Source organism: Pithys albifrons, chromosome 8, assembly GCF_047495875.1.
Source record: "Pithys albifrons albifrons isolate INPA30051 chromosome 8, PitAlb_v1, whole genome shotgun sequence".
NCBI classification, from domain to species: Eukaryota; Metazoa; Chordata; class Aves; order Passeriformes; family Thamnophilidae; genus Pithys; species Pithys albifrons.
Genome location: NC_092465.1, coordinates 315,013 through 328,575, shown reverse-complemented (window position 1 = coordinate 328,575; position 13,563 = coordinate 315,013). Strand labels below are relative to the sequence as shown.

General features: G+C 45.2%; 1 protein-coding gene across 11 annotated transcripts in view; it reads right to left on the bottom strand.

Moving 5' to 3' along the window:
* BAZ2B (bromodomain adjacent to zinc finger domain 2B) overlaps positions 1-11,894 on the bottom strand; it is a 113,651-nt gene extending 101,757 nt beyond the window's left edge. For all 11 annotated transcript variants that reach the window (XM_071562472.1, XM_071562478.1, XM_071562474.1 and 8 more), the window contains exon 1: positions 11,785-11,894. The gene's annotated coding sequence lies outside the window, so the exon portion shown is untranslated. The remainder of the gene's footprint in view (positions 1-11,784) is intronic.
* Between the last annotated feature and the right edge of the window lie 1,669 nt (positions 11,895-13,563).

Below are 13,563 nucleotides of genomic sequence, written 5' to 3'. Positions count from 1 at the left end.
TTTTAAACCTTATGGTTTTCACTCACATTTGACTACACAAAATGGCAAGTCCTGCTTTTACTGATGAAAGGGCAGCCAGCTGTCTGTGAGCTCTCCATTTCGCAGGGGCTGTTACACACACAGACTCTGCCTCTGGAAAACCATCAACTAAAATGAAAGCACTGGAAAACTGTATTATTATGTGTATGGATTCCATACAGGCAAGTTTTCATTTCACACATCAATGCAGATGTTTGTTCTTTCATGTAATACTGGAAAGACAACAAATCAGCATGACTTGTGCAGGCCTATCTGCACCCTCAGTAAGAACTAAAAGCACACACAGGAATGGTTCTAAGGTGATAGGACCAACAGAAAGGACTGGGTTACTCACTGTGCACAGTCACAGCTGTGAACATCATTCTAGTCATGTTACTCATAAGTGACCAACGTTTTCTAACTGAAATCATACTGAATTTATTCTAAAAACAAAATCTGGAACCAAAAAAGTAAACTTTAGTATCCATATTCTCCTGTACACAGAAAACATGTAGAAGGCACCACATAAAAGGTTTTCACTACATATTTCCTTACACGCCTGCTACTTTTGAACACTCCTGTGAGCACCGTTCTTATGATGGTCCTCTGCCTCTCCTGCTGCCATAAACCAGATCCCCTCCAGGAAATACAAGCCCAGTACAACAGCTCCCTTGGCAAGAGCAGTGCTGGCAGTGGATACACCTGCTGGGCAGTGCACATACAGTGAGGAGCTGGAGAGCTGCTCGGGGCAGGGCTGAAACAACGCTCCTACTGGCCTAGCCCTTCCTCAGCGGGTAGGGCTAATCTGTGCGTCTTCAATACAGGGATTAATGTTCACAAACTGCAGAACCTGCCTGTCGAATGTCTAGCCTGCTTTCAGCTATGGCTGCAAAGAAATGGCAAACAAAAGTAACTGCATGGAATGGACACGCACGTGGCCAGACAGGTGAGCAGGCACAGCACTGTCATAAAATATCACCAGTGTTGACAACAGGTACTGAGAGGGAAAGAGCCACAAAGGAACCTCCTGGGTAACTGGGAATAACCAAAAGCATTATAGCAGCAGTTGAGTTTTATGAGAAATGACTTTTTCCATTTCATAAACAGCATTTGAGTTCAATCTCTATTCAAAATGAAATGTTGTACACATTTAATCTGCAAATTTAATCTGCAGCTCCATGGCTAACAAGCTCTGGATCCATGACAATTGCTAATTAAGGACTGTTAAAAATCTACAATATGCAGAATCAGTATAGCAAGTGTGTTTCATATTTTTAACTAATGCTATTCTATGCATCATAGATAGCTTTTTCATTGGGATGGTACCTCACATCGTTAAGAACCACAATGTAAATAGTGTATGTGCACCAAAGCCAAACTTTCAAGTGCAAAACAGTGTTATATTCATTGGACTAACAGCTACATGTAACAGTTCCCTTCTTTCTCTGACAATTGGGTCTAGAAGAGGTATTTATCTTTAAAAAACAAAACGAGAAATGCTCAAACTTGGAACCTGTCCAGAAAAAACACCCTAAATTTTTACAGCCTACATTCTTCTGACTACTATGATTCAGTATAAGTAGGGTAAACATTTTTCATAGTAACGAAGTTACCGGTTAATGAAATGAGATTGTTGAAATATAATAAGTCATTTCTGATGAGAAAAAGTGCACATTATTATTAAAGAAAAAATTACAAAAGGTATTAAAACACTGTTAATGGTACTACTGAAAAAAGAGACCAGTCACTGACTGACTTAAGGCTAAGATTCTGCAAAACAAGTTTACATGCTTAGCTCCTCTAAGTGTGAGGAAAACAAATGCCAAACAGAAGGCCTCTAGTATGCCATCAAAATGGGACATCCCTATTTTGTGTTCACTTATTCACCCGTTGCCTAAACCACCCTGCCCTCCGAATCCTTCTCCACTGCATTAAAGGTATGGCTCAATTCAAGTGCTCTCTCTACCAAGCAGCCAGAAAGACACTGATTTTTGGAATATATTGCTGTGATTTTTTTCAATAATCCACAATCTTTCATTGCCTTTAGTCAAGACTTGTGAACTCAACTTTCTTTGAGACAGTAGCTTTTTTATATGGTTTATGTTCACAATATGGTGGAAAAAAAATCAGTCACTGCCTGCTGTTGTCCGAGTGTCCGTGATCACTAAGAGGAGGGTGGATGTGTATCCATTTCAAATGACAGACCCTCCTGAGCTCGAAGGGACCCACAAGGACCATCCAGTCCAACTCCTGGTCCCCAACAATCCTACCACATCCCTGAGAGCATTACCCAAACACTCCTTGAGGTCTGGCAGCCTTGGGCCCACAAACACTGCCTTGGGGAGCCTGTTCCAGTAACTAACCATCCTCTGGGGGAAGAACTTTTTCCTAATATCCAGCCTAAACTGCACTGACACAGCTCCAGCCATTCCCTCAGGTCTTGGCACTGGTCATGGAGAGCAGAGCTGCCCCTCCACTGCCCCTCGGGGGAAGCTGCAGACCCCAGTGAGTGTCCCCTCAGTCTCCTGCAGTTGAACAAACCAAGCAACTTCAGCCACCCCTCACATGGCCCCTGCAGACCTTTCACCATCTTTAGAACCCTGAGTAAGGTAATTTCAATGAAAGAGCCAAAATGAGACTCTCAACTGTTTCTCGTATTAGACTTGGTAAGTAAAAAACCCTAGGAATTCTCCTTGCTTCTTTGAAAGCCCCTACAATTGTGCTACGAAGAAATTGTTTCTGGCATTACCACTCCAGTAGAGGTTGGGGCCCCAAATGATCTATGGACCACTCTTGTGCCTCACTCTTCTCCTCGACCACACAGTTGTAGTCTGAACTATTACCTCTGATCTAGCTCTTGCATCAGCATTGAAAAGAAGCAGTGAGTTGCTTAAGGCAGCTCCAAGGATGAAAAATGATCAGAGATGCAATGGAAAAATACTAGTTTGCATTTTTTTATGGTTTATCTTTTTCCAATAGCTGTAACTACTTAGAAAAAACCACAGCTATAGGGAGTGATAATATCTTTTATTAAATCAACTCATAAAGCTTGAAAAACTTGACTCTTTCAGACATGCTTGATATTTTTATCTAACAGAGTAAGAAACCTTCCTTAATGGCTTCCCATTTTCTTGTACATACATATGAAGTAACAATTTATTTATAACTTTCCTCAGCAACACTTTATATTTACATCAGAGGTTATCAGTTAGTAGCAAGTTAGTAACTTACAACATACTGGATCAAAAGATACGTGGAGAGTGGGCATATTGGGCTCACTTTCATTCCTACAGCAAACTAAGGATGTTAGGAAAACTGATTTTTATAGTTGAAAGTATATTTCTCCTTATAAAAGTTCTCATCACCAGGGCGAACAAAAATACAAAAAAGTTATCAGACTAAGTGCATAACCTTCATGTAAAATACCTCACTTAATTTCTAACTTGGAAAAGCAAAACAGAATGAGGAAGAGGGAGAAGAATCAACTTTCCATCACAGCTTACATGTATTACTAACTAATATTTCTAAGTATGTACTTCTCAAATTATGACAGATAAGCCTACCTATGTGAGAATGCAGTTATTTCTAACACATCCATTATTTTCTCCGTGTGACACTCAACAAGGCTGTGTTTATTACTAATTTTACTACACCTTTACTTTGTGTACTACAATCACATTTTATTCTACTGGGTTATTCTCCAAAAGCCTTGGGCATGCAATGCATGGAAAGCACAACTTTCAGCCAGCACAGTGTCAGCAAGGTATCGCTGAGTAAATCTAACAAGGACTACAGAGCTTGGCTGATGGCACTTTGTTAGGCTGCTTTACATAACAAGATTTTCTGTCTAAGATGTATGCCACTGGTCACCCCTCTGCTTTGTTTCTTCAAAGCACTCCGTTTCACATTTTATTCAGCATTTAGTTAAATATTTAATACGGAGGTTGTTCTATGATGCAAGCACAGCTAAAATGAAGGGTCTCTGTGGCTCCAGTGGACCAGATTTCAAATGCAGGTAGATCAATAAAAAAAGCTCCAGCAAAGTCTCCATGTGTGAGCAGAATGGTTTAGAATAGCTTGCAAACGACTGCGCTTACTGTAACCAGCTGTTCTTAAATTATGAATACGCAACCAATTTGTGTTAAAGCCAAATCCCAGCACTATTTCTACAGGGACATCACAGTAGGGTTTTTTTTTTGTTTGTTCCTATTTGTTCCACATGTTAGGTCTGTTAAGGATACAAATGGCAGTAACAACAGAACGCACAGCCCCAGACTCTGGGCATTCCATGCCCCAAGTGCATTAGCACAGAAGGGCTGTCAGTGTGGACCTTCCCTGCCATGGCTCAGGGATACAGCTCAGCCCTCAGTCCAGCAGCAAGGCTGGCACGGTCTCTGGACCTTCCCTGCCATGGCTCAGGGATACAGCTCAGCCCTCAGTCCAGCAGCAAGGCTGGCACAGTCTCTGGACCTTCCCTGCCATGGCTCAGGGATACAGCTCAGCCCTCAGTCCAGCAGCAAGGCTGGCACGGTCTCTGGACCTTCCCTGCCATGGCTCAGGGATACAGCTCAGCCCTCAGTCCAGCAGCAAGGCTGGCACAGTCTCTGGACCTTCCCTGCCATGGCTCAGGGATACAGCTCAGCCCTCAGTCCAGCAGCAAGGCTGGCACAGTCTCTGGACCTTCCCTGCCATGGCTCAGGGATACAGCTCAGCCCTCAGTCCAGCAGCAAGGCTGGCACAGTCTCTGGACCTTCCCTGCCATGGCTCAGGGATACAGCCCAGCACACCCCAGCCCTCAGCCCAGCCAGCCAGTCTGCCCAGCCTGCTGAAGGCTTGCTGCAAACACTGACCAACACCAGCCATAAAAACAGAGACAGGACACTGAATTACACAGGATTAACCTGCAGGGTTTGCATACAAAGACCTCCGATTTATTCACGTCCTGGCACATTAAGAGCCTCGGTACACTCTGCTTTCCCCCAAACTGGCTGCCATTCGATGAACCTCTCTGCCCTCAGCAGGAGTGCAGTGTCTTTGATTAGTGAGCACACGCTTGTGGGAAAGTGCAAGAACATAAAATGAGGCAAAATCCACACAATTATGTTTCTCTTTATCTGATGGACCACTGCAATAATTTTTGTCAAACTGGTTTTCTGTTGTAGAAAGACTGAGGTCTGAGAAGGGGGTTGTGGGGTTATTTTGCTGATTATACTTGGATAGTACACACTATTCTTCTAAAATAAGTATCTGGTAAAATGAAATGCATTATTTATTAAAGAATCTTTCAGTGTTAGAAAAACACTAATTCATTAACAGAAATCAATTAATAAATAGGATCATAATCAAAAAAAAATTACCTACATACTCAAAGTGAAGAAAAAAAAACTCTCTAGAAGATTTTAAGGTTTTAGTTTCTCATTCAATAGTCTCACAACTGAGATTCAAGCTCAAGAACAGTTAGGCAGATTACTTTGTGGCTTTAAATTTCTGGATTTAAATACTCTAAAGAAAATCTAGCTTACACTTCCTGTAATTTACAAGAACACACTGGCAATGTGTGATTCAAAAATTACAATTCTTCATTATCCTTTCCAACACTCCCAGAGCAGAACTAAGTCCTGTGTGAGGCTCCAAAAAGACAAGAGCATTATTTGACAGTCCCTGCATTATTTCTAAACCTACTGTCTTTGCAAGGCTTTACACTGCAAACACTACCCAGACAAGTCTTTATACTCAGCAGTGCCACTGATTTCAGTGGGACCATTACTAATGTAAACAGTCCATCAGGTAAACCAATTTTTCAGACTGTGTCTTTACATTTTGAGTAGTTTGAATTTAAAAGTTTTGGGTGATTCCTCCCTCAGGGGCTAGAAAAACCTCTGCAACCTCTTTTTGCAAACTACCAAGGCTTAACCCATTCAGCCCTTTACAATGCCTGACCTACATCAAGTGAAAAGAGTCTTATGTCCTTTGCACACAGAAAACAAGACATTCAGGAGGCCCCGAAGGGTGTGAGTAGCAAGGTAATGGCAGAGAATTCAGGCTGAAGGCAACGGGCATCATCTGGACACTGAGAAGCCCAGCCCAATTCTTTCTCTCAGAGGCTGTTTGAGAGATCATCTGTCACTAGGTAAGTTTTAAAAATGTATACCTTCTTTGATATTTCTTTTATCCAACGAACTGAATGACATTCACATAAAAAGAGAAGAAACTGGTATTGAGAATTCTGTCAAATGCATGAATTAATTCTGTTAAACTGAGCAGGGAAAACTCCTGTATCCTCCTTTCCTATTTCTATCATTAAAAAGCTGAAACAAGTGTAAGACTTTTTCACACTCCAGACTGTTTCTTTCAGCTGGTGGACTCATGAAATGATAGTATCACAATAAAATAAATCACAACTTCTCCTCCCTCTCCCCCAAAAAAACAAAAATCCAAATGATACCACAAAATTACTACATTGTTTCGGGGGGGTTATTTCCATTTAAATCTCAAAGGAACTTAAGGATGAGACTTAAAAAGTATAGTTATTTTTTTCTGTTTAAGGAATAACTCAGGACATAATGTAAATTTAGGACAGTAAAGAGCTAAAACACTAAACAAGAACTTCAGACAGCTCATGTGAAACTGTGTGCTAACTGAATTATACATCCTACATACCTTTTTTTCCACTTAAAATTATAAAATTAAGAAACAAAGTAACAGCAAAGTACTGTATCTTGCCTGGCTCTTCTGCAGAGTGAACGGAACCAACACATGGTCCCAACTTCTTCTAATGCCTGTGTGCACTCAGCTTGCCCACCCCAGGGGCATCACTCTGCGGAGTAACAAACCACATATTTGTTTTCCAGGAAACAACTACCCAGCACACTACAGACTAAACTCAGTGAAGGCAGCTCTCTTCTCTGCCTCTACTACCAACTTCTTGCATGTTGGTAAGAGACTAAACCCTTCCATGCATTAGAGTCCTTTGTAATCATGAATCTTGTACAGTTTTACCTTCATAAAAGTACTAAGAAACAAATTCAAAAATTAAGGTGAACTTACTATTTTCCTCACTCTAATCTTCTGGTGACTCCTTATTGATTTGTTTGTTGTTTCTTCTGAGTTTTGTTTGTTTTAAATAAGCAGGCAAAAAATGGAGGGGGGGAGCACCTACTTTAATCTTACTGATACAATTTCCTTGTTTCTGCTTTTCATCTGTAAAGACTAAACAAGGAGGAACTCCAAATGCCCAGCACTCACTTAAAGATGCACCTTCTTTCTAACACTACACAGAAAGAACACAATAAAAATAGCTTTGAAGTAAAAATGTAGTATAACAAGAATTTTTAAAGCATAGATGTTAGTTACAAAAAGCATATTTCATTTCCTTCTGTGATGCAGTGGGAAGATCATCTGTACCTACATTCTGTTTAGTGCATCATGTTCCTCAGCATAAACTTCCAGTTTCTTTACCAGACACTGACCAACACATACTACATTTTGTCCACACTCAGAATGTTGTAAACTATCAATCACAAAAATCACTGATGTCTTTGCTACCAGCTTCTGGTGGCAATTTACAATCACAAACTAGTGGATAATGTGGTATGACATAATTTATTGAATGCACTGCAATAAAACAAAATTAACTCAGACGCTGAACCACACTTGGACAAAACTGGTAGACTTTGGGATTCTGCATTGGGCCAAATTACCCAAGTGATGCAAACACTAAGCAGCACTCTTACGTAATTATTTAGAATGGTTTGCTGATTAAAAAAAGAAACAAAAAAAGCCCCCTACCATTGCTTAGTTTTAGTTAAAGATGCCTGTATTAGGGTCTGCCAGGTGGATCACAGCGCAGTAACCTGGACACGCCTCCACACCGTCAAGTCCTTCACCTGTCAGGGCTGGGGGGTGGCAAACTGCACTGTTGGTTGTACATCCCAACTGCCAAGATTTCTAATTCCCAAACATGCCATCATAATAAAATTACGAAACTAAAAGCAGTCAGGATATGAGACAGTGAACACAAACTTCTTTTTGTCATCAACTGTGATACTGCACGTTTTAAAGAGCAACAGAAAAGTAGCAGCAGAGACGTTCCCAACTGCAGTTCAGGCTGGGAGGACCATTCTGTTCCAATTCAGTGCCACCACCAAGGGCTTCAGAGCAGTTCCACCACACCAACCAGCTGTCAAGGCGATGCATCAGAAGGAACAGTTATACACTCCCATAAGAAAAAGCAACACATCAGGATGTTTTGCAAAACATCTGCTCCTTTACACTGCAGTTCTATAATAAACATGCAGACAAAGAAAACACAAGGAAGGGCAACAGGACCTAGAAAGAAAGACTTTCACTACCTTCTTATTGGCATTTTCAGTGACCCTCATAAAGACAGAAAAACTCAGTCTTGTAGCACTTTCTTCTTAGCAGTATAAGGATTAAAGAAATATACTACAGTGGTCAACCAATGCCTGTTCCCTCCACAATATAAAAATATTGCTTGTTTATCTTTGGAAAACACAAAGCACTGTATTACATGTTAAAGAAAATCAAGTTTTTCTTACCAAAAGGTACAAAGCATATATTTAGTTACCTTTCCTCTAACACTACTCAAAACATTTTACAATGGTATTGACAACCTACAATAACCTACATGGACAAATCTTAGAAAGAATTCCTTTTTGTGGGAACACTGAACTGTAAGGAACCCAGTGCAGCGGAATTAAGTTTTAAAAAAATAATCTGGATGAGAAATATCAGTCTGTCATGGTTTAGGCATGGCATTCCCCAGTTTAGTGCTCTCGATGAAACTGTGCCACTCACTCCCTCCTTCCCTGCCTCCCCCTTCCCCACAGGATGGGGAGGAGAACTGGAGGCACAAAAAGATCATGGGTTGAAATAAGAACAATATACTGGAAACAGCAATGAGATAAGAAAATGAACAGTAACAGCAACAATACTGATAGAGGGTATGTGAAATTAATGATTCACATAGAAACAACAATTCCTGATCACTCTCTTTCCCTCCACCAAGCTACTCCGACCTGGAAGGACCCTCTTCTCCCAGCAACAGACTCCCTTTCCACCCACTTTCGGCACCCACGTGAGGTGGGCTGGAATACCCTCTGGGGCCTGGCCACACTCCCTCCTGGCTACTGCAAACATTACCCCTGTCTTGGCTGGAACCAGGACACAGTGCCACAAGGCCAGCTTATTTTCAGTATACAATAGTCACAAAACCTTATTTTGTGCCATCCGGGACAGATCTGGGGTCAGGAATGAAAAGGAAACATTACCTGATCCCCTGAAGAAACATTTTTTATTCTCCAGAGAGTTGTTTATGAAGAACATCATCACAATCTGATATGAATACTCCACTGCTTACAAGGAATTGGTATCATCTCTTATTAAACAAATCCCCTGCTTGAAGTGAACATTAACATTTCTTGAACATTGAAAACCCCTTAACAATTCCTAATGCTTCCTCTACATACACTTTACAAAAACTCCTTGGGATACCATTTTCTTAATATTAATGTAGTTTATTGATTTTGCAGCATTTTGACAAAAACGTGTATGCAGTTTTTTATGTGATGTCAAAGCTATACTACCATTTTCTAAAATTGCTAACACTCTGTTGCTCATCATTTATTATCCATCCAATCTTCTAGACCTTTGCTGCATTTGTAATCCACAATCACCTGCTGTACGTGCTTTCAACAATTTAAACATTTTAAATTACCCAGGAGTCACAAAGCTGGCTAATACTGAATCCAACCACACTTTCTGATGCATTTAAGAAAGAAAAATAAAATAACTAATATCTGACATTTGTTCCAACATAACTCTAAGGATGCTGTAAGTACATCGTTCAGTACTGACTTGGATAGAAGAAAAGTCTTGCTGTACAAACAGCTATTCCTATTACTTTCTATGTTAATTTTTGTCAATGTTTTCCCAACCCTGAAGACAAAGAAAATGCAAGTTACATACAGGTTCATGTTCTCGATAGTGTGACTAAATATGCAGCAAGTCAGACAAGCATAGAAAGGAAAACAGAACTTTACCTACAACAGCTATTCCTTATAAAGTGCCCGTTTCACCAAGTCATATCATGTGACCCGAAAAACTTCAATGAGTTTAAAAAAACTGCAATTTATAAGTAAATCAACAGTATCTTTTATTGTTTTCCTTTTCAGAACAGCTGATACAAAATGTGTAGTCGGAGGGTAAGAGTTTTGTTGTTGGTTTTTGGGTGGGAGGTTGTGGTGGGGCTGCTTTTTTCCCTAAGTTTAGCGCAGTAACCACGCTTAGCCACTCACATTAAACATAACCCAAACTACATGTAATATTTATAGGTACTTTCCAGATGGAACCTTTTAATAATATAGCTTAATAAGTTTGTTCCTTCCGAGTATGTCCCTTTAATCTGTCATTTAAAAAGGGACCTCTGTATTTCCATGTTCCTTGTGCCAAAGAAACACCGTTTATTTCTCAGGGAAGATCCTGTATCAAACGTTTCACGTAAACTTCATATTAGATTGCTCCTTTTCTTAATTAAAACCAATGAAAATCTACAGATATTACGTTATTTAACGTAAGCACTTTAGAACGTTTATTTAAACAATCAAACAGTTAATCATTACGTATTAAATACTAAGGACAGGGAAAAAAAAAGAAAAGGAGGAGGGGGGAATAACTCAAAAGCAGGATTATTTCCCTGTTACAAAACCAGACACGAGATAAAGAAGCACATTCACAATGTCCCCTGTACGTGCACCCTCAACTAGGAATCTTTCTCTTTAAAGTGCAGTTTGCAACACATTAGATAAGGAATTCCGGGGGAAAGCAGAGTCATGGAAAAAAAATCCCCTTAAACTTTACATGACGTCACTGTCTGTCCCTGTAACATTTCCTAAACTTTGAGGCTTATCAAAAGGGCTTTCAAGTTCTACTCGTTCCCTCCTAAAAGAGACGGGCAGACTTTGGAATAAAAATTTGCCCAAGATGGCGAAAGGCTCGTTGTTTAGAGGGCAGAAAAATGGAGGATATTGTAATATACACAAAGGGATAAATTTCAACAACCCGGCCCAGCGCTGCAGCTGCTTGTTTGTCTTCACAAGGCCGGGACACGCACAAAGCCGCGCGCGGCGGGCCCCGCAGCGAGCCGGGAGCGCGGAGCGGCCCCTGCTCCGGCCCCGCACCCGCACCATGCCCCGCACCGGCGCGAGGGAGGGAGGGAGGGAGGAGGCGCGGAGAGGTGCGCACGGCCCGCCGGCTGCGCGGGGGCTGAGCGGGGCCGGGTGGGCAACGCGTGCTCCCTCCGGCCGCGGCCCCGCCGAGCGCCCCGCACCGCTCCGCGCCCGCTCAACGCCGGGCCGGCCCGACAGCGCCGGCCGCGGGGAGTGGAGCGCCCGCACCGCTCCGCGCCACACAAAAGGCCGCCCGGTGCCGCGGCAGCCGCCCCGGAGCCTGCGGGCGGCCGAGGCAAAGCCGTGCGGCCACGAGTAAAGTTTAGAATCGCTCGGGACGTGGCCGTCGCGCGCACACACACCCCGGCCCGGCCCGGCCCGGCCCAGCCCTTCCCCGGGACTCGCCCTCCCGCCAACCCCCGCCCGCAGCCTGCCCGGGCCGGGCCCCGCGCTCGGCCCTCACAACAAAGGGGCGATCGCACCGCAGGGACGCGGCGGGCGCTGCCGGCCTCGGGCTCGGGCTCGGGCTCGGACCCCGGCGCAGCAGGACACGGCCCGCGGCTCACGCACCGCGGCTCACCTGGGCGAGGCTGCGCCGCTCCCTCCGTGTCTCGCTCTCCCGGTGGGGTCCGGTGCGGTGCGGGCGGCGCGCGCCGGGCCGGCCCTTCCCGGCGCTCCCCGGAGCCGCGCGCGGGGGCGCGCGCAGGGGGCGGGGGCGCGCGCAGGGGGCGGGGGCGCGCGCAGGGGGCGGGGGCGCGCGCAGGGGGCGGGGGGCGCGCGCAGGGGGCGGGGGCGCGCGGGGCTGCCCCGAGCCCGCGGGCCCGGCGGGGGTCGGGGGGCCCGTGACGTCACCGCGCGCTCCCGCAGTGCCGCGGACGGCGCGACCCTCCCTCGGTGCCGGGCACGGGCAGGGCGGGCACGGACAGGGCAGGGCAGAGCAGGGTGGGCACGGGCAGGGCAGGGCGGGCACGGGCAGGGCAGGGCAGGGCAGGGTGGGCACGGGCAGGGCAGGGCGGGCAGGGCAGGGCGGGCAGGGCAGGGTGGGCACGGGCAGGGCAGGGTGGGCACAGGCAGAGCAGGGCACGGGCAGGGTAGGCACGGGCAGAGCTGGGCAGGGCAGGGTGGGCACAGGCAGAGCAGGGCAGGGCAGGGTAGGCACGGGCAGAGCAGGGTGGGCACGGGCAGAGCAGGGCAGGGCAGGGTGGGCACGGGCAGGGCGGGCAGGGCAGGGTGGGCACGGGCAGGGCAGGGTAGGCACGGGCAGGGCAGGGCAGGGCAGGGTAGGCACGGGCAGGGTAGGGCGGGCACGGGCAGAGCAGGGCAGGGCAGGGTAGGCACGGGCAGAGCAGGGTGGGCACGGGCAGAGCAGGGCAGGGCAGGGTAGGCACGGGCAGAGCAGGGTGGGCACGGGCAGAGCAGGGCAGGGCAGGGTGGGTCGCGCACGGCCCGCCGCCCCCAGCCACCAGTGTCGGCCGGCGCTGGGCACTGCTTAGCACTGAATTTATTGGACGGGGGGACACTCAGTTTGCCCATCCTAAGCACCCACATTGATTCCCACACCACAGTAAGTTTAAGTAAGAGAAAAAATAACACAGCAACTAGGAATCTGTGGTACAAACAACTGCCATCTGCTAAAAAGATAAAAGGGGGAGCCATATCTGAAAGAGGAGACATTTTAAGGGCACGAGAGATCATGGAAGCGGCGTCCGGCCTTTGAGCTCCCGAAGCACTCGGCAAGTTCAAGTGAAACAGTTAACAAGGGGGGCGGAATTAAGTTAAACTTAAGGAGAGGTATTAACATTCACCAGCTATTGACACAAGAATTAAAAATTAAAATAAAAATACAGCTTTTCAGTACCAATGTCCCTGCCTTGCCCGAACCAACCCACCCATGCTATTTGCAGAGCAGAAACAGCTGCTTCGCTCACACCACACACAGGAGCTCCCTTGGTTTGTCCTCCCGCACCGACCCCTCACACCACGCGGGAGCCTCTTTGGGTTTTCCTTTCTTTTGCACGGTCTCAGACTCAGACAGGGTTGAAGTCCACGGCAACAGCCAAAGCTCTGCTCTCCACAAACAAGAACGCTGCAAACTTGTACCACTTGTATCACACTGCAAAATCCAAGGGATTTCAGTACGAGTGAGTGAAAACATACTTGTAGAATTCAAGAATATGTACAGCCTGTTAACCTTGGTAAATGTACAGATCAGCATTTGAAAAATCAGCAATATTTCTAAATAAAGCTGATCTCTCCATGAAGAAATATGTGTATGTAGAAAAGATGCATTGTTTTCTGTTTCCTCTTCGGCCACTGGCTGCGATTTTAATTGTGCTGGAGGATCTTCATTAGTATTAAC